The sequence below is a fragment of the Microplitis mediator genome, chromosome 1 (assembly GCF_029852145.1).
Source record: "Microplitis mediator isolate UGA2020A chromosome 1, iyMicMedi2.1, whole genome shotgun sequence".
Lineage (NCBI taxonomy): Eukaryota > Metazoa > Arthropoda > Insecta > Hymenoptera > Braconidae > Microplitis > Microplitis mediator.
In genome coordinates, this window is record NC_079969.1 from 23,178,486 (window position 1) to 23,198,433 (window position 19,948).

Here is a 19,948-nt window from a genome sequence, read left to right on the forward strand (position 1 = left end):
GAGCGACAGCTCACTGGATCCCGACAGTGGGCTTGGCACCGCTCATCTTAAACAACTTCTTATCTTCTTGAGTAAAAGTAAAGACGACTCCAACAATACTCTTATTGTAACTTGAAAAAATACTATTTCTATTATTTTTTAACGTTAATTTTAAATTGTGGCGACGAATGAATTTTGATGATTATGAAATACAAATTATTAAATTTGGGTTTCAATGTAATCGACGCATTGCCCTACTATCCGACTAGAAATTGTCCCGAGGTATCATCGGGACCTTATAACGATAATGTAAGGCATGCCGTAACAGGGTATTACCCGATGCGATCCCTGCCAGGTCCTTGTCAGGAAACTCTAAGGCATGCCTCAATAAGGCATTCCCGATATTATAAATGGCAGGCCCTTATGAAGCTAAAGTAAGGTATGCCTTACTAAAGCATTTTCAAGGAAATCTGGGTCGGGATGAAAGATATTTTTTGAAAAAAGATGTGTTAGTTGTAGTAATATATACCCAAAAGGGGTTTGGCGCCCTCTAAGGGGGGGGGGGGGAGCAGACCAAGTACGTGCCACCCTCTTCGTGGGTTTTGGGACTATTACTCCAACCGTCAGCAGTACCTACTTTATAATAATGCTTAGCATTGTTGTAAATGTGGCAATTCTGTGGTTGCAGGAAGCTAATAGGCACCTCTGCGTGGGCGATTCCAACCCTTCTGACTGTCTAAAAAATCTAAGGGATACTAGCCCGTACATAATGCTATCACTTGGTGGTGTACTGAGGGCAATCCCTTATAATTGCTGTCTTAAGATCCAAGTAAAAATAAGTGGAAGAAACCCTTTTAAGCTAATGAAGAAAAGTTGCGTTTCATCACTAATCTGCAACCTGAAGACCAATACAGGGAATTGGTACCATGGGGGTACCGTTCCAAGCCCCACTTCGACCAGAGTCTCTCTATTTCCCGAGATGGGAGGAGTAATGGGCCCAAGTAAGGTTGGACTCGTGATGGCCGGTGGTGAGGCACGCACATGCATTGCATGCCTAAAGGGTTAATGTTCTCACATTTCGCTTTTAATATATGGTGAAATAGGCTTTAATGCAGCGCGAGTATGCCCAAAAGGGTGAGGTATCGGCTTCCGGTCGGCAGAGGTGGACTTAGGTCCCGTTACATAAATTAATTTAGTAGTATACATAGCTTTAACCGTTGAGCCTTTCATGAATAACTTATATAAATATTTATTATTCATCAAAACTGTTTAAAGTGAAAGAGTATGAACTATTACTGTGGTTCAAAAATACTCATCTCCAAATGTGTAAAAAGTTACTGCTATGCTAATAAATATGAGACACATTTCATGTTTTTAGAGGGCACTGTTCATTCTACGAGATTATATACATCATAGATTTTTGTTTTATTTTTTTAGAATATTTTTGAATAAACGACAAGAATATCATTCATTTGTAATCCTCTATTATTTCAAACTATCAAATTACAGTGATGTTTTTCCCATCAATTCAAGGACTAACAAAAAATATATCTGAATATGTTACATCTGTACTCGTGTAGCATAGTAATCCAAAAATATATCTGGATTACGAGTATTAAATGCAACTGGAATATATTTTAGACTAAAAAAACATCTGGTTTTTCATCTACATATTCAGGCAGAATACTAACGCATTGAAAAATATATGCTGATCGATAAAGACCATAATTTATATACATATATATATATATACATGAATTGAACAATAAGATAGGGTCAAAAGGGCCTACACAGTTGTTGAACGATTTAGCAACGTCCATAAGTACCATTCATCCCTTATTCTCTTTACCCTTTGACTTATCGCACCCCTGACGCGACTTTTAACACTCTCCACGAGTTCCAAGGATAAAGTTGGCAAAAATAAAGTGAGCGCAAAAGTATATATTCTCCTGGGTTACATCGTAACCACGCAACAGGGGTTGCATATAAAATAGAATTGACTACTATGTTGTAGAATAAATTTATAGAATAGAAAAAAAAAACAAACATTTAAATACAAATAAAATCTAAAAAAAAAAACTACTTATCATGTGAATGCCATTCAAACTGATGTTTGTAAGCGAATCGAAAATTTTCTATATCGCAGTGAAAAATATTCCAGCGATACAATCAGACAATTGGAAGTACTATTAACGAGACTGTCACTGTTGTTATTGTTGATATTGCTGTTGTTATTGTTGATTTTTTACACAAATGCCAATTTATTCCAGTGAAATGTGACGTTAATTGCTACATCGCTCTACAACCCTATTATTCGTGTCACATCGCGCGATCAGTTGGGGAAATTGTCCGATGTTTCTATTTGTGTGATATGAAACGATAATTTTTAACATTAACCAAACATATTTAAAACCATTCAATTATATTTCAGTAACTAACATTTGTTGAATTCTGAATCAAATAATTCAAAAAAAAAATAAAATAAAAGAATTTTAATTCCGATTAACTTTATAAAACATGACGAGGAAAAAATTTTTAACACCTGAACCGTGAATGCATCGAGAGTGATTCACAACCACTAAATTATTCTCGACTGATTTGATCACATCAAATCATGTTTACATTTTTTATAGTTGTCTAATACATACATAAAGAAAAAAAAAAAAAAAAAAAAAAAAAAATTTGAAGAACAAATCTGACATGGTGACCGCTCTTTATATCTCAGCCAAAAACATCTCAGTCAAAATATCTCATATAAAATATCTCAGTCACTAATATCTCAATGCAAAAAAATCTCATGACAATAATGTATTACGGTAGTTGTCGGGTAATGGGCATAGTGTCAGAAAGTTTAAAAATTTTTTATACTTATTAAGGGTATTCAGATATTATTATCATTAAAATTTGAAGTCGATTGACCATCTCTAATTCAAAATATTTATAATCAAAGTTAGGATCATTAACATTGCGAACAATTACGAGTATGCGTTTCAAGCCGTGTTCGTGATTCTAATAAAAAAACTAACAGTCAGAAACTTTTGAAAAACTAACAGAAAATTAATGAATTTGTCCTGAATTTATTTAAAAAAAAAAAAAATAAAGTATTCACCATCTTATTATTGAGATATAGCAACGCAAAGTTCAACAATAAATGAAAAAATATACATGTCGGTGAATTGGAAAAAAACAATCTGACAACGCTGTATGCGAGTATACATAGTATTGTTTGAGCGGTAAATTTAAATATATACTCAGTACACTATACAGCCACTGGCAGAGCATATGCGACGTTGTCAAATTTTAATTTAAGAAAATGTTCAATAGTATTTGTGTATACGTATTTATGAGTAGTGTGTAGGTAAACTTCTCACGGGTACAGTATCAAACAAAAGCAATGTCTCGTTTTAACTACCACCTATCCTACTCTTACCGCGTATATGACTCACAACTTTTTGACAATATTGTAGCAGGACAACTACCTTAAGCTTGTATGTCTCGGGTTTATAATTCTCAAATATCGAATTTACAAAATTTTTTTATCGGTTTAAATCGAGAAATAGTATAATTATATTCATGATATTGTAGATGACAGCATGTGTTTAGTATAATATTACATTGAGCTGCTTCTCTTATAATATAGTATTATTATTAACTCTCAGGCAAAACGTGAATTTTTAGAGGTTATATTAATATTCATTTACTAATTTGTATGATTGAATTGTATTTTTAATTATATAATTGTATTTTTTAATTTAAACATTTTTTAAACATGCAGCTCAAGAAGGAGCCACCTGACATAATTTCAAATCAATCAATTAAAATTTTCGTATGAAAAAATTTTGATAAAAAATTCCAGTGTTGTCGGCTAATCTGCGAGTGTCAAAAATAACGAAAACTCTCAAGAAATCAATCAGTTGACTTTTTTTATGCTTCATTATTTTTTTCTCCTCGAAAATACTTTCAATTTGTTTTTTACTGATTAAAGTGTTTGTTGACGATTTGGTAACAGCCTAATTAAATTACGTATGCCTCAGAGCAAAACAACCTTTTTTTATTGAGTTGTGCATTGTGCATGAGGCACAGAAGAGAACATTAGTAAACGGTCAATCAACGGCTGGTTGCACGTGAATTGTGCGAGGGATAGAGCATAATAATGGAGCACAAGCAGTACTACCATTACTAGGGAATCGGACAGAAGAGTGGGAGAGAACTCACCCCTAAGGCAACAAAGACGCAATATTTTACAATATCAATCATAGCTTGCAATAAACCGTCCGTAGGGTTGCCAAGAGACAGAAGCGGTTAATGGCACTATTACATCTAAGCCCGGCACGAGGCTCACATGCCGCGAGCAGGGTCGATGTCATCGCAATGTGCTACCAACTATATGACTTATGACGTATCACGGTCGCGGTAGTCTCCTGCACCACCACGACATCAGAATACCTTCAACTATTATATCACTACTATATACGTACAAACTCACACACAAGCATGCATTTACATATATATGTATGTATATTTGCCCAACTACACCAGCTCTTGCTTTAGTTTCAACACATGCTCGGGATGCCAAAACCCATGGACTTCTCTACTATAGTAGAGAATTTCTCTCTTTCTCTGCATTACATGTAGATATATACAGCAGAAGAGAACATAAGCCCTGCTCAATATTCAATATAGCTAGACGATTTATCGACAAAAACGTTACTGTCGACGAATCGACATAAGCTTCTGTCATTATGACGTTTCATTTTGTTTTTTATTTTTAGCATTTGATTTGCAGGTTATAGTCATTGATTACGAAATACAACCTGATTTGTATATACACTAATAGTAGTTTATATATCGAGTGCGATTGTCCATACACGCTGGTTGTGACGATTGACTAACGGGTTGTCAACACAACGAGTGTCTTATACAAAATTGTACTAGACATATATGTACACGAGCTTTATGTAAGAAACACTCCAAAAGTACGCCAACGAGTGCCTATAGGTTACCGGTGGCAGGTTACCGACCGCAGATAATAAAAAAGTGCTTCCCTGATTAAAAAAGAGAATCAAAAGACATTAAAAAGAAGTAACTTTTCAATATTTTTAATCCTTTTTAATACTACCAATCCTATCTCAAATGGTCCCGTTATATGGCTCAATCCTTTTTAATTCTCTTTTTTAACCAGGGTTGAAATATGACAAGAAATTTTGTCACAAGATGGCTCAATGAGTTACTTCGATATTTTTCCGACGCTGGCTATAGTGCATGCAACTAAAAAATAATATTTTTCGCACGGCTGACGTCACAAGTATCTTGATTACCCATTGTGCTATATATAATACTTCTAGATGCTTATAGAAGACTATAGGCCTACATTGAGTGTTGCGAAAAAATCATTTTTCGCAACACCTGCTCTGAAAGTTCAATTTTCGAGCGCTGAGTCGCTTTCAGCTCTTAGTGACATCTACCAAATTCGTCCTCACGTGAATGCAACATAAACCTCGAGCTCATGTTGCAACAACTCGACTGTCAAATGATTCACCACCTGCTACACGTATAGCTCAATTTACTACTGTTCAATTGATAAACTATACTTTCACATATTAGAAGCTCATGCGCATATCCCGAATTAAAGAAGACGATTTACTCAATGATGAATGTATGTCTATATAGTAGTAGAATTGAAGTTTCTACACGGTAAGAAATGCATGGCGTTCAACACCATGCTAGTATGGTCTCGAAACAGATACTAAAATAGTATGTGAAATATTTCAAGACAGTATTGTAACGAGTCCCAGAAGTATGGCGTTATTTACTATACTGTATAGTACTGGAGCTATTGTATTGCTCACACGTATGCATAGCAGGCACGGCGAAACAGCATGGCCCTGAGACCCATACTACAATGCCGAAGGCACAATGCTACTAGTTTTTTCCGCCATTATTTCTGGCGTGTAAATCAATGTATACTATCGCATTACCACAAAAACTATATAGATGTCGTTAGACTCGGTTTATCGGCCAGAAGCAATGTGGATACGGCAACGCAGTGTGGGCTCGACGGCCATACTGACATTGCGGCGTCCGCGACAACTATTGACAATGTTACTATTCCCGCAATGGTCGAATCATCTATGCATACAATTGTCTAACCTATAAAAATCTTCGATACCATACAGTATGGCATCCACGCCCATACTGGCATAGTAATATCCGCAATATATTTATTACCGTGTAATCGTTTTGAATCGTTTCTTTTAATCAGGTATACTTCTCAAAAATTGAAAGGTGTATTACTGCCGAAATTATGCTCACTATTTTAACCATCTATAAATATTCTCATCTATAGAAAGAAAGTCGGCGCTGCCAACAAAACCGCCGGCTGAAAGACGGCTGGCATCTTGGTACAGCCAACAAAACTAACAGGTTCTTTAAAAATTACACTGATTTTGGTATTGAAAATTTTTTAAATTACAGGCGTAGTTATGACATAAACTCTCTTTGATTTTAATTTATTTCCATGTTAATTTGAAAAATTCCTATGTTTGATCCAACTCTATTATGAGTTGACAATTTCAGGCAATTTATCAATTAGTGAAATTTGAGTGATTAATTAATGAAGAGTAATATTATTATTTTTAATTGTTTGTTAACATGTAAAAAGCAGACAATAATGAAGAAGTAAATTACCGTGAAATTATTTATTAAACATAAATGAATAATAGGATTATAATTACCGAACTATAAATGCAGGGCATTATTATTAATGAAATTCAAATTTATTTAATTACTAAAAGTAATTTATTACATTAAAAATTTAAATTAATGATCATTGTATACTAAAATACCAAAAACTTGATAAATTAATCGTAAAGTTTATTATTTCATAAAGTATTAAGAAGTTTATATAACTTTAGTCATTGTTTAATAATTTCAATTCGTGAATATTCTCTTCTTGTGACAAGTTTAGTGTCTAATGGTTTGAGATTCAATGTAAAAGGTTAAAAAAGAAGACAATAGCTGTACAAACTATGTGACAGTATATCCTGAAGATTGAATCCGCGAGTAACGCCGTTCATTTTCGCATCTCTACAACTTGAAAATTAATTACCCAGTTGTCAGGTACAGACCACAGGAGTTTTAGCTTTAATTCGAAAGACGAGGGTGAGGCCTCTTCATTATTTTTCAATAAACTTGCCGAGTTGAGCTTTAGGTTAAATGGAAATCTTTATTCTCTATTTTTACATTCTCTCTTTATCATCTCTTCCATTTCTCTTGCTCTCTTCCACTTTTTCTCTTTATTCGTAACAAAAGGTAACTTTTGAAAAACTCGTTTAACGAATTGTCAGTTTGAATGCTGCTGGAAAAACCAGTGAAATTGGCAAACTCAACAACTTTATATGTATATAAATATCTGTACATATATGCCCATTTATTCATATATATGTATACATGTGTATGTGAAGATAAATCTATTACTGAAGATGAACTGATATTTGTTATAATTAAAATTGAAGCTTATAAATTAAATCTGATATATTTCTGTATTATATAGAAAATATAAATTCAGTTAAACTTTTTCAATGTCACTCTTTTCAATGTCTCTAATAATCTCACTCGCTTTGAGACTCAGGGGAATCGCCTTTCGGACCTTTGAAGTCGCGACTGATTAAATATATATGTTTTCATTGAATAGACCCTTTAAATGTACTTGCGGAAGATTACACATCAGAGCTCTTGAGATTTACGTTTCTAATATGGTCATTGGCTACATCTGAACATCAGTAACTATGATAAGATTTATACGACTGCTATTTATTAAGAAGTTGTCGAAGCTTGTTAGAGTACAGATATATTTAAACCAATCATTTGTTACTTCGCACTGTGAGCAAATGAGAGTAAATACTTTTGATATATGTATATAAGGCCTGTCGGGTAATAAGGTCTAAGTGACAGAAATAATATTTAATATAATCGCTTCCGCTAAAGGCTACTCTCGTAGAAGGGTCTTGCATATAGATGTTGCAAAAAGTTTATAGAGTCCCGATACCACGTTCTCTGTCTTCTATATTTCATCATCGGTCATATGCTGTCGTAGCGAAGAAGAAATTATAAAAAACAATCTAGTATTCTAACTCTTAAAAAGGATACTGATAGTTTTAACTTTTCGTTTCTCGCGTCAACTCGCCTGACGATTTTCATCGCGCGGCGAGCACTGTACTGTCCATGCTAAAGGAAATGCGGCGTTGCCAAATTATAATGCTATAATGAATTGTTTCGTGCAGTAACAACAGTAAGTTTGGCAACGTGGTCACAAAAATTGAATCGACGATTTAACTCGCATAATGAGCACTGTGCCGCTTTTTCACATTCTTGTAATACATAAATATACTTTTTTATATTTAAAATGGATATTTATCAATTATAATCATATTTAACAAAAATATGGATTTCAAAAAGAGAATTGGTTAAGTATAAAGTCACAAATACCTATACAGTAATTTATATTGCAATTTTAGTCAAAAAGACGGCGTCATGCTCATAGCACGAGTAACGAAAGGTTAAGTGCTTTTGAGCAAATCAATCTAGTCTTCTGACTTTTAAAAAGTATTGTTGCTAAATTTAAGTGATGATTTATCATTAATACCAATTTTATTAAGTATAGTTTAACTATTACAGTTTGTTTAACCCGTAGGCTTTATTACCCTATCGTAGTAAAATAAGGCCTATTCGTATGTTTTTTGTAAAAGTAATTTTTTGTTTGTTTATGATAAAAATTACCATTACTTCATCATATTTTATGGCTAATGTATTGAAATAAAGATCAACGATACATTTCGATAATTAAATGCGATATTTTCGATTCTATTTAAAATCTCCTTTAGCTAGGCCTCATTAGCCGCCCGTAGCGTAATGCAAAGAAAATAATTTTCTCATTATTTTTTTCGAGTACATCCTAATAGGGTATAGGTACCGTTTTTGCCACTTTAGGCCCAATTTCGGACACAAAAAATTCAAACAAAATAATTTGTAAAAGACGCCATGACAATTTATTATTACAATGTGTTCAAAGATCCTTCTATTCCACTATTAAAATGGAAATTTCATTTTATACTTTTTCCTTAATTAGAAAAAGTATTGAATGTCCAAAAGTAAAGCCTGCCACAAATTTTTTTTCAATGATTTTTCTGAGAGACCTCAAATAAATTTTTTATTTTTTCACCTTAGGTTCAAAAGTCCGCTCTTAATATCATATATTGATTTCGGTAATCTATGAATGACAAATCATGTGGATGTTCATATTAGAAGTACTCGTTCTATTTTTATTGTTTAGTTGTAAATAAGGGTGTAAACTTACAGTTAAAAATATTATGGCCATTTAACATTTTAAGGTTATCGTGTTATATCGTTTTACTCGCTATATATAATTCTTTTTATTTATAACATGTTAACTTATACGTGTATTCATAGTATAGTAATAAAAGGAAAAGCACTTGATGGAAAACTTGTGGTAGCCATATTTTTTATGCGCTTGACCCTCTACGACGAAATCGTTTCGGGTAATATCACACGTAACAAGCGATCGGCCTATCGTTTTTTTTCCTACTTTTTCAGACCATGAGGATCATGCCACGAATTTTCTACAACATAAAATCGACGTTAGGTCGACGACTACGACAATTCATCGTCTTTTTTCCTTACATATATATCAGCAGCCCTGGGTACAAATTTGGCCAGTAACTCGAGAGGTGACGATAGAAGAATTATGGCTCAGCCGTGAGGTCATACTAGATTTTTTTATGCTACCTATTTTTAGTTCACCCTACAGTTTTTTTCTTCATTATTTTTACCCTATAACTTTTTTTTCTTTAACTTTTATACTCCAAGGGTCTATTGAAGTTGCTACTAAAAATTTTTATTACAACTTTTTATGATAATTCCATATTTTTAAAGATTATTTCAACTTTTTTTCAGGCAATTTCATTCAAATTATTTCTCAACCTAATTTTGAATAACAGAAAAACGGCATTTTTTTTTTTTTAAATAAAAAAAATAATAGGGGTAATAAAAAAAATCATCAAACAAAAAAAAAGTAATAGCCTGCGCAGTAAAAAATATTGTGTTAAAATCAACACAATCTGTACGTTAGAAATGGTCCACATAATATTTGTGTTATTTTTCAACACAGACTGTTTGTGTTGAATTTTAACACAAAATTTGTGTAAAAATTTCAACACACAATTCGAGTAATATGAGAAGTAACTTCAACACTTTTTAATTGTTAATGGCGACACAAAAAAATGTTAACTTTTACATTTTATTTTTGTACCATGAATTATTTTTCGGTTATCAAAAGTGTCAACAATTATTATTTAACATTTAACTATTTTGTGATAGTAAACATGATCCTAAAGTTAGCAAACAGTTAACAATTTTTTAATTTTTTTATCAACAAATCAATTACGAAAAAAAAAAAATAAAAAATAAAAATGTGCGCACGTAGAAAAGTAAAAAAGCCATAGATGCATTTTTTTTTTTACACTATACGAATCATGAACTTTGTCAACTTTATTTTTTTATGTCTAATTGAAAATAAATAAAATCAGTGTCTCAAAAATAATAACTAACCAAGAAGAACTGATGCTTAATGGCGCTTCCCGCGTGAATAGAAGAAAGTCATTTTTTTAACACAATTCAACTGTCGCTTCAACACTTTTTTGTGTTGATTTTAAAGTAACACTTAATAAATGTTGATAATATTGATTTTTGTACTACACTCAGAAAATTAAGTAATTGTGTTTATTATCCTAAATTTTTAATTACAATCATCTAGAATGATTCGAAAATTTTCAAATGCTAAGATAGTTAGTGTTATAATTTTTTTTAATAGAGATAATAATATCAGGATTATAACAGTTACTATCAGGGATTGTAATTAATATTATTACGATCTAGATGATTATACAATCATCTAGATTATGTTCACTACTATCGGATTGATAGTTAAGATTTTACCATCACTAGATGATAATTCCTATCATTTAATTTTCTGAGTGTAGGTAACTCTTCTAAAGTGTTCAATAGTAGATCGATTAAAAATTTTTAAGCAACACAGAGAATTTTGTTGATTTAACACAAAATAATCAACATGAAAAATTAAACACGGACTGTTTTTAACATAAACTCACAATCATTTTTAATGTGTGCAAATAATTTTCTCGCTCGACTAATTTTCATGTTCGATAGCGAAGTACATTAGGAGCAAAAAAAATTGATGCTTAAAAAATTTTCAAGTCGTATTCCCAATTACAAATAAGTTAGTGTAACTAATGAGTAGCCAATTATTGTGTTAGTTACTACTAGTTATTACTCAGAGAATAGTTTTTCTCAATTATTTCCAGCTATCTGCACTAAATCGATTTAGCTGCGGCGGTTCACACAGAGTGAACCGCCGACCACTGAAAATCTATCGTGTGCCTCAACAATTTTACCAGCAAGGAGTAATCGATTTTACCCATTTGTAACTGAGCAAACGGGACTCGAAACGACCAACTGAAAGCGATCAAAAACGCGAGAAAGAAAATGAGTAAAAAAAAAAACGCGCTAAATAAACGAATGGTATAAAAAAAAAGTTAAAAAAATTTTTGCCACCCTCACATACACCACGAGTAGAGTTGAGTAGAGAGTAGAGACCCGCAGGTGCTCTCATGTTACTGTCATGCCTCTGCACGAGTCGCCCCTCGTATTTCCAGTGAATGAGGGGGAAAGAGTAACGTGGAATCACATGGCATAACCATTAAAATCCCATTAATTATCATCTGGAAAAGTGTTCTCACCCCTCAAAAGTGTTATCACGCTTTGCTCTCTAAAATATTCAAATCATTTCCACACATAGCCACACCCTAACACATATATATTCACAACTATACCAAAATATAACAATTGATCCCACTCCATGCCTTAAAAATTCTGCATCAGCAATAAGTAAATGAAATAAACTCTCGAGTTACTCATTACTTGTGTGAAATAAACCTCTGATACTGTAAATACTACACTGCACAAAATCAGTGTTACAATGAACACACCCGGTGTAGTGGTGTTATGCAGCCGGTGTGCATAGAAATAAATTAACTCCGATCGGGGTTAAGGTGTGAGTATTAGTATTTTAAGATCTGTAAAGCAGAAAAACTAGTAACAGTACTTCGTTAAAATAACGCAATTAACGTTGATTGAGATACGAACAGTTTCATTACCTATAAAATAAGCAATGGAACTCTTATAAAACTGAGTTAATTTAACAGATTTTTGATCGCTAATCAAAGTACTCTCTTAAAATGAATCAGTGAAAAGTGCTGCGAATCAGTGTCAAGTATATCATTGATTGAATTAATGAGTAGTAAAGTATTTTTCACTGATTCATTTTAAGGGAGTACATAACTATGAACACGGTAAGAAATATTTTGCGGATATCACAATGTCAGTACGGCCGTCGAGCCCATACTACATTAACGTATCCACAATATTTTTGGCCGATAAACCTAGTCTAACGACATCTATATAGTTTTGATGGTAATACGATAGTATACATTGACACGCCAGAAATTATGGCGGGAAAAACTAGTAGCATTGTGCCCTAGGCATTGTAGTATAGGTCTCAGGGCCATGCTGTTTCGCCGTGCCTGCTAGGCATACGTGTGAGCAATACATTAGCTCCAGTACTATACAGTATAGTAAATAACGTCATACTTCTGGGACACGTTACAACACTGTCTTGGAATATTTCACATACTATTTTAGTGTCTATCTTGAGACCATACCATCATGGTGTTGAACGCCATGAATTTCTTACCGTGAACAATATTATAATTATTTTTACTATGACTGATGTTTTTCATAATAAGGTAACCCAAGTCATAATATTGAGACTACATAAGCCTACAGGACGATTTTGAACTGTTTTTATCGATAAATAAATGAAAATAATTAACTGAGCCTACATTTCGATTCTTTGTTGTTTCAAAAATGAATACTTTTCTCCGTACCTTTTGTCATGACCATAAGTTAAGGGGGTATTCGAGTTTAAAGTTTAAAAAAATTGAGTATCGACTTTTGGATATCTTTAAACTTGAGACCTTCAAGAAGATATCCTACAATGATTTTTTTTTTCTTGCTGATTTAATTTGCAAAAAGGCTTGAATCATAAAAATCCGTCTCATATTTTACACAATAGCACTAACATGTAATTGTAGTCAAATATTCTTTGGATTCTTCCATAAATTAGTAAATATATCGCATCATCAATTTTTGAAACAACAAATTTGTGTTTATATTCAAAATACAATTCGACTTCTGGTATTTCAATAATAAAACCTTTTTTTTCAACACAAAAATTTCAACACCGTTTTCGGGTTTAAATTCAACACCAGAATAGCGTGGACCCACGCCGTTTTTTTTAAAGCATACTAGCACTTATCCTTAAATTTCCACTCACACCTGTACGCTTTCAGTAATCGGATAAAACCCGAGTAATAGCACCGGCAATAGTACTAGCAACTGCACAATATCTCTCAGCTGCTCTCTAAGCTCTACTCGTAAGAAAAGGAAAACTGACCTTGAGGGAAAATCCAGCATAATCCTTCGGGAGCCAGAGGAACGTCATTTATGAAATTTCGTTGTATCCAAGAATTCGTATTACCCTATCCCAGTAGTAGCAATAGCAATAGCTCGGCATGTTAAAGTGGTAGAGTATGCACACTCTCCTCTAGCTACCAGAGTAACTTAATTATGCAATGTTTGTCGACCGCCACGCGGGTACTCTCTGGTATGATTAATTAATTATGTAACCTAATCAAAGCGTAGCATTGGCGCCCGTTCACTATACTACGCCCGTTATGACTATATGACTACTATGATGAAGCGTCAGCTCTACTAGTAATAGTACCGAGTAAACACGCGGGATCAGTAACACAAATTCGTGATTATACAACACGCGAAACGACAATTCTTATTCGTCAAACGTCACCGGTTATTAATTAAATCAATTAACGATATTATATCAATTAGACATGTATATATAAATATTATTGTTTGAATACACAGAGAATTCACAGTATTAAACAAATTTTTATTCCAATCACTGATCACTTAATTAACATTACACTCATTAAGAAAATATACAACGAACATAATTAAACTAATTACGATTGTATGGAAGATAATAATTATTATCAAGCACACAAAATATTTTTTGTTTACTGAGTAAATGAATGTACTTTTAAAGAGTAAATGAAATTATCCAGCATACGCATAAAAACAGGTATGGCGAGTTGTTTACTTGTGGAACGGGTAAACTCACAAGGGAGAAGGACAAGGTCAATTTTGAATGCAGAAGAGAGTGTACCCTGTCCACATGCCACAATATAAACGTCGAGGTCAATCACCACATGTACAGTCGGTAAACACAACTACATCGATGTCCATTTTGTAACTCGTATCACTGATTCAAATAAAAACAATAATAATAATAACTTTTATTATTATGAACAATCAATTTTTGGGAATTTTAAATTCACTATTTACTGGCTAAACAATTTTGGTTATTCAATATATATATTAATTGATAGCCGGCTCGATTCAGTGGTAAGTTTAAATAAAAGTGTAAAAGTTTTGGTAAAAGGAGTAGAGATGATACCACAGTACCGTCGCCCACGAATCGGCCTGGTGACTGAATTCACCCTCGGGTAAAGGGGAATACGCACCACGACAGAGCACTGGGAAGGGCGCGAATCTAGTGTCTAGTAGAGGGGTATCAACGGAATACGACGACGAATACACCCACGTTCTGACGCATGCGCTTAAACTTTCAAATAAAATACTCATCCTGGAGAATTCTGCTTTAAAACGTCATATATATATATGATGTATATAACGTTATCTTTTGCTATCTTTCTCTTCACTGTTTCGTCTACATTTCTCTAGTCTTTCATGCTCTTGGTATACTTGGGAGTATGACTCTCTTGACTCCCGAGCATTTTCCACGGTAACAAAACTCTGTAGCCTTGTTGACTCAGTGTATATTCTGCTGCCATGCAATCGGTCATTTTCATCACAACACTATATGAGATATGTAGTTTTACTTTCCTTGTGACCCGTGTATGTGTAAATAGAGTTTTTTTTCAACGTTGTTTAATTAATTCGAAAGCTACGCGGTACTGAGTTGTAATTAAAACAGAGTATGTTCATAAAATTGTGTCTAATTTTAACCGGACATTATTTTTATAAGTTTATTTTTGGTTACAAAATTATATAAACCAGAGGCTGACTTAATTATTGTTGAATTTTCATATTTATGTAGCTTTAAATTTATCAGAAATTCAAATATACTTTCAAATAGAAGACAAAATTTTGAGATAATCACTGCCTGACAGATTTAATTCATAGGGAATACTGTACATTTTTTTTATAAAGACAATTACTCAAAGGTTTTTACGAATCGTTGCACTTGAAATAGAGATCATTATTTGGTCTGAGACAGCTATGACATTTTCCGTACGGCTTCCTACTTTTCTTTAAGAAAGTCTAGTCTACTCTTGTTCACTTGTACGGTACATGTGTATATTGTAGGATGGTTCAAAAAAATTTCGCGCTTTTTGTTTTCACTCTTATCCTACAGAAAGTTACTAAATGGTGGAAAAAAAATTCTACCCGAGTTCGGGGTAAAAAACTTCCATTTTTTTGAAAATACATTAAGAGGAAAAATAAATTGTATTTAGTTATTTCTTACACGGTAAAAAAAGCGGTGTTAAAAATGGACTCAACAACACCACGCGGTGTTAAAATGAATTAATACTGGTGCAAGCGGTGTTATAACAGTGGTGTCAAATCGGTGTAGGTGGTGTTATAACAGCGGTGTTTAATCGGTGAAGGTGGTGTTATAACAGTGACGTTAAATCGGTGTAAAATAGATGTAAAAAAAAATTACACCTATAGAAATTAGAAAAAAATGCATTACACATTTGAAAAATTTTTTAACACCGGGAATTTTTTTAATACCGGTAAAGAATCTTTACACCGGCGGCAGTGTTATTTTAACATCGCTTTCGGTGTTGAAATTTAACACCGCAAATTTTAACACCTACACCATTTGGACATAGCTCGATTTTTTTTTTTTGCAGTGTAGGTGCTACTAAATTCAATCGATCTTAATAATCAATCAAATAGAATTAAATTACTCAGAAATTTTAATTTTTTTATTTCATACATTTAAAATATGAAAATTCACTTACGCGTGTAATAAATACCTCATAATTTAATTACAAATTTTTTTATACTTCGACATGTAGATATATATGTGTGTGTGGGTGTGTGTGTGTTAAATGTTAATTAAAAATGCTTGAAATTCACCATTTATTAACTTGAAAATTTAAAGCATTCCTTTTACAATTTTTTTTCTCTTATTTTTTTCTTTATTACCATGTCCGAAATAGCACGACTCTGAATTTCAGTAGGAGATAAATGCGCACGCTCGGTCTTCCTCGACGATGATTACGATTAAGTAAATAGCTGTGAATCCACTTTCCCGTTGTTATTCGTCACCAGGAGATAGCCCAAGAAGAGACTGCAATCCTTCTACAATTTACCCAAGATCCTTCTCGTGAAAATCACCGCTAAGGATCGGAAAAGAATTTAAAGCTTTGTCTTCATTTTCTTCTTTTCTTTTTTACAAAATTACTAGAGATGTGAAAATGATTGAAATTTACAAATTTTTCTAACAAATCGAATATTAATATCCGATTTTAAATTTGAATCATAGAAATTAAAATTTCAAATAATTCGAACTATCAAAAAAATCAGAATTTTTCGTAAATTGTCTCAATTATTTTTATAGTTTATCAAAAGTGAGATTAAAAGTTGGACCGAATGTTCGAATCCTCATCGAATAATTCAAAAATACTTTGAAATTTTAAAATTATTTGAAAAATTTTTATTGAATAGAATATTTTTAAAAATTATTTATCAGTTCATACCTTCGTAAAAAGTAAAAATTGATACACTGTAAAAAGAGCAGTGTTCAAAATGGACCCACTTTAACTCCGCGTGGTGTTAAAATGAAATTACTCCGGTGTAAGAGGCGTAATTCGGTGGTGTTAAAATACCGGTGTAAATGCGGGGTAATAAAACGCAAAAAATATTTCAACACACACACGCACTCAAACACGCGCACACGCGCATACACAAATGCACACATTCCCAAAGTAAAATATTTTAACATTGGAAAATTTCTTTTAACACCGGCGGCGGCGTTATTTTAACACCGGCGGCGGCGTTATTTTAACACCGGCGGCGGCGTTATTTTCACACCGCTTTCGGGGTTAAAATTTAACACCGCCAATTTTAACACCTACACCGCTTGGACTTACCCCGCTGATTTTTTACAGTGCAATGATTGGTAAAAATTAATAAATTCATTTGAATAGTTAAATGCAATTAAAAAAGTTTGCAATTGTAATTTTTTCTTAGCAACGGAATAAGTGATTCCGTTTTAATAAAATGGTCCATTAGTAAACGAGAACCGAAGATTGGATTTTGTGTACATACAATAAAAGAGAGGTAACGATCTTGTACGGCTGGATTGAACTTAAATTACAGTAGAAATATCCTTAGTTGGGTCAGACACTTTTTACACAAAATTTTTTAAACTTGTTGTTGGCACTGTATTATATATATCTATATATATATATCTACAGTAAACACAAATCTTTTTCCATTAGTGAATTTGTCTGATCTCGCGGTGTGAGAAGTGGAAAGAAGAAACGAGTAAACGTAATTAGTCGTTCGATGGTCCTAAGGGTGGGATCTTGACAAGCTATAAAACTCAAGTTTCAGTTATAGGAAAAAAACTTCTCTTCCTCAATTATATTTTTTTTTTCATCGCTTATTATATTAACTATGTATTTTTTCGCTTTATCGTTTACTTATTTAACCATTTCCGTTTTTTGTTATTTTTTTTGGTACCTTGACGGTGTTGGTATTTACAGCGTCGACGCTGAAGAGTATTGCAAAGTACCGGCAGCAGCAGTGGCAGAAAAACTCGTGTTCAACGGTATAGAAACTATATGAGGAAATCCATGAAGCGCTTCTCTTAAATATAACCACTGAACTTTCCCTTTTTTCTTCATATATATATAGATATATATTTTACCTCAGTTTTCTGAGCACTTTTCTTGTCCTTCCTTAACTTACTATAGCACGCATGAAAGAACTGAGTCGTCGAAAACGAGAGTGTGTAGTGAGGGTAAAAAAAAATTGAGAAAATAAGAAAGCTCAAAAAAAAAGAAAGAAAACTGGCCAGCGAACCGACCCGTCTGGCTCAAGCTAAAAGCTTTAATCGTTGTTTTTACTTCCTTTCCTACGGGAGAAAGAAATTATTGCGCTCCGCTACCGACTTCACCAGTTTGTGGCAATCCCTAGAGTTATAGTTCTCGCTTTCTATTCTATTTTTTTCCCTCTTCCTTATTTGTTTTTTATTTATTTATTTATTTTTTTCATTATCCTTCTCCGCATTTTCCATTTTTACCTCTATCTCTTCTTTTCGATGTAATTATCTTCCTTTGCGATCAACTTTATCTAATAAAAATCTGGAACACTATCACAAATTTTAAATCTAAAAAACAAATACTATATCTATATTCCCAGTTGTTTTGACGAGTTTGTCAAACTTGTTTTAACATTTTCTTCAGATCATATATAGTTACTTTTGAGTTTAATAGTTCGTAAATCATTTACATTTCATAACATATACTTTTAAAACTATTCCGTATTTGAAAAATAATAACTTTTGACGAAAAAGTTTTAAAACAAAAATAAACTTATCTTTGAAGTAATTCCATTGCGCGCCAAATTCAACTTTTTTCGTTTTTTATAAATAAAATTAAAGATTTGCTGGTCAGTACACTAGTTGAAAAAAAATCAGTTCTGACTTTTTAATTTAAATTTACTTTGTTACACGGTAAGACAGTATTGTAACGAGTCCCAGAAGTATGGCGTTATTTACTATACCGAATAGTACTGGAGCTATTGTTTTGCTCACACGTATGCATAGCAGGCACGGCGAAACAGCATGGCCCTGAGACCCGTACTACAATGCCGAGGGCACAATGCTACTAGTATTTCCCACTATTATACTATCGTATTACCGCCAAAACTATATAGATGTTGTTAGACTAGGTTTATCGGGCAGAAGCAATGTGAATACGGCAATACAGTATGGGCTCGACGGCCATACTGACATTGCGGCGTCCGCGACAACTATTGCCAATGTTACTATTCCCGCAATGGTTGAATCATCTATGCATACAATTTTATAACCTATAAAAATCTTCGATACCATGCAGTATGGCGTTGACGCCCATACTGGCATAGTGATATCCGCAAAATATTTCTTACCGTGTAGAGTTACGAAATTTAAAGAAAAATCACTTCCTTTACAGAGAAACCCATTGAGTTTTCGTCAACGGACAGCAATTTTTATGCAAAATTATATTTTTTAAATAATTTGTTAATTGAAAATGGTCGCCCGGAATAAAAATGAAAATTTGAATACTTCCCGCCTAATTCATCAGCCTGAATCGGGGTGTCATTTGAGGTTATAACCGAAACTAAATGTAAATAAAAGTTTGACCCATCTTTTCTCATCTAAATATTCAACGCGTTTCAACTCCCTCACCTGTCAACATTCAACAACAATTTTCGGCCTCTTGGAAAGTTAAATACAGCTCTCTACCATTTTATAATTTATACTGATTTTATTTAGCTTTATTGTAATTTCAAATGATTATTTCAAGTGTCTATCAAATAGAGGGCACTCGGAGTTATTTCCATCGGTAATTGACAAAACAGAGATCGTAACTGAACCGATTTACCCAATCGAAATATCAAAACGTCAGACTTAACCTCAAATTTTATTTTAGTT

The 19,948-nt window shown here is 33.1% G+C and overlaps 1 protein-coding gene across 6 annotated transcripts in view; it reads right to left on the minus strand.

Moving 5' to 3' along the window:
• LOC130664844 (semaphorin-2A) overlaps positions 1-19,948 on the minus strand; it is a 453,448-nt gene that overhangs the window by 310,219 nt on the left and 123,281 nt on the right. Inside the window, exon 1 of one of the 6 annotated variants that reach the window (XM_057465258.1) lies at positions 13,589-14,026. The exons of the other annotated variants lie outside the window; for them this stretch is intronic. The gene's annotated coding sequence lies outside the window, so the exon portion shown is untranslated. Of the gene's footprint in view, positions 1-13,588; positions 14,027-19,948 lie in introns of those variants that run through there. 6 annotated transcript variants of the gene reach the window in all.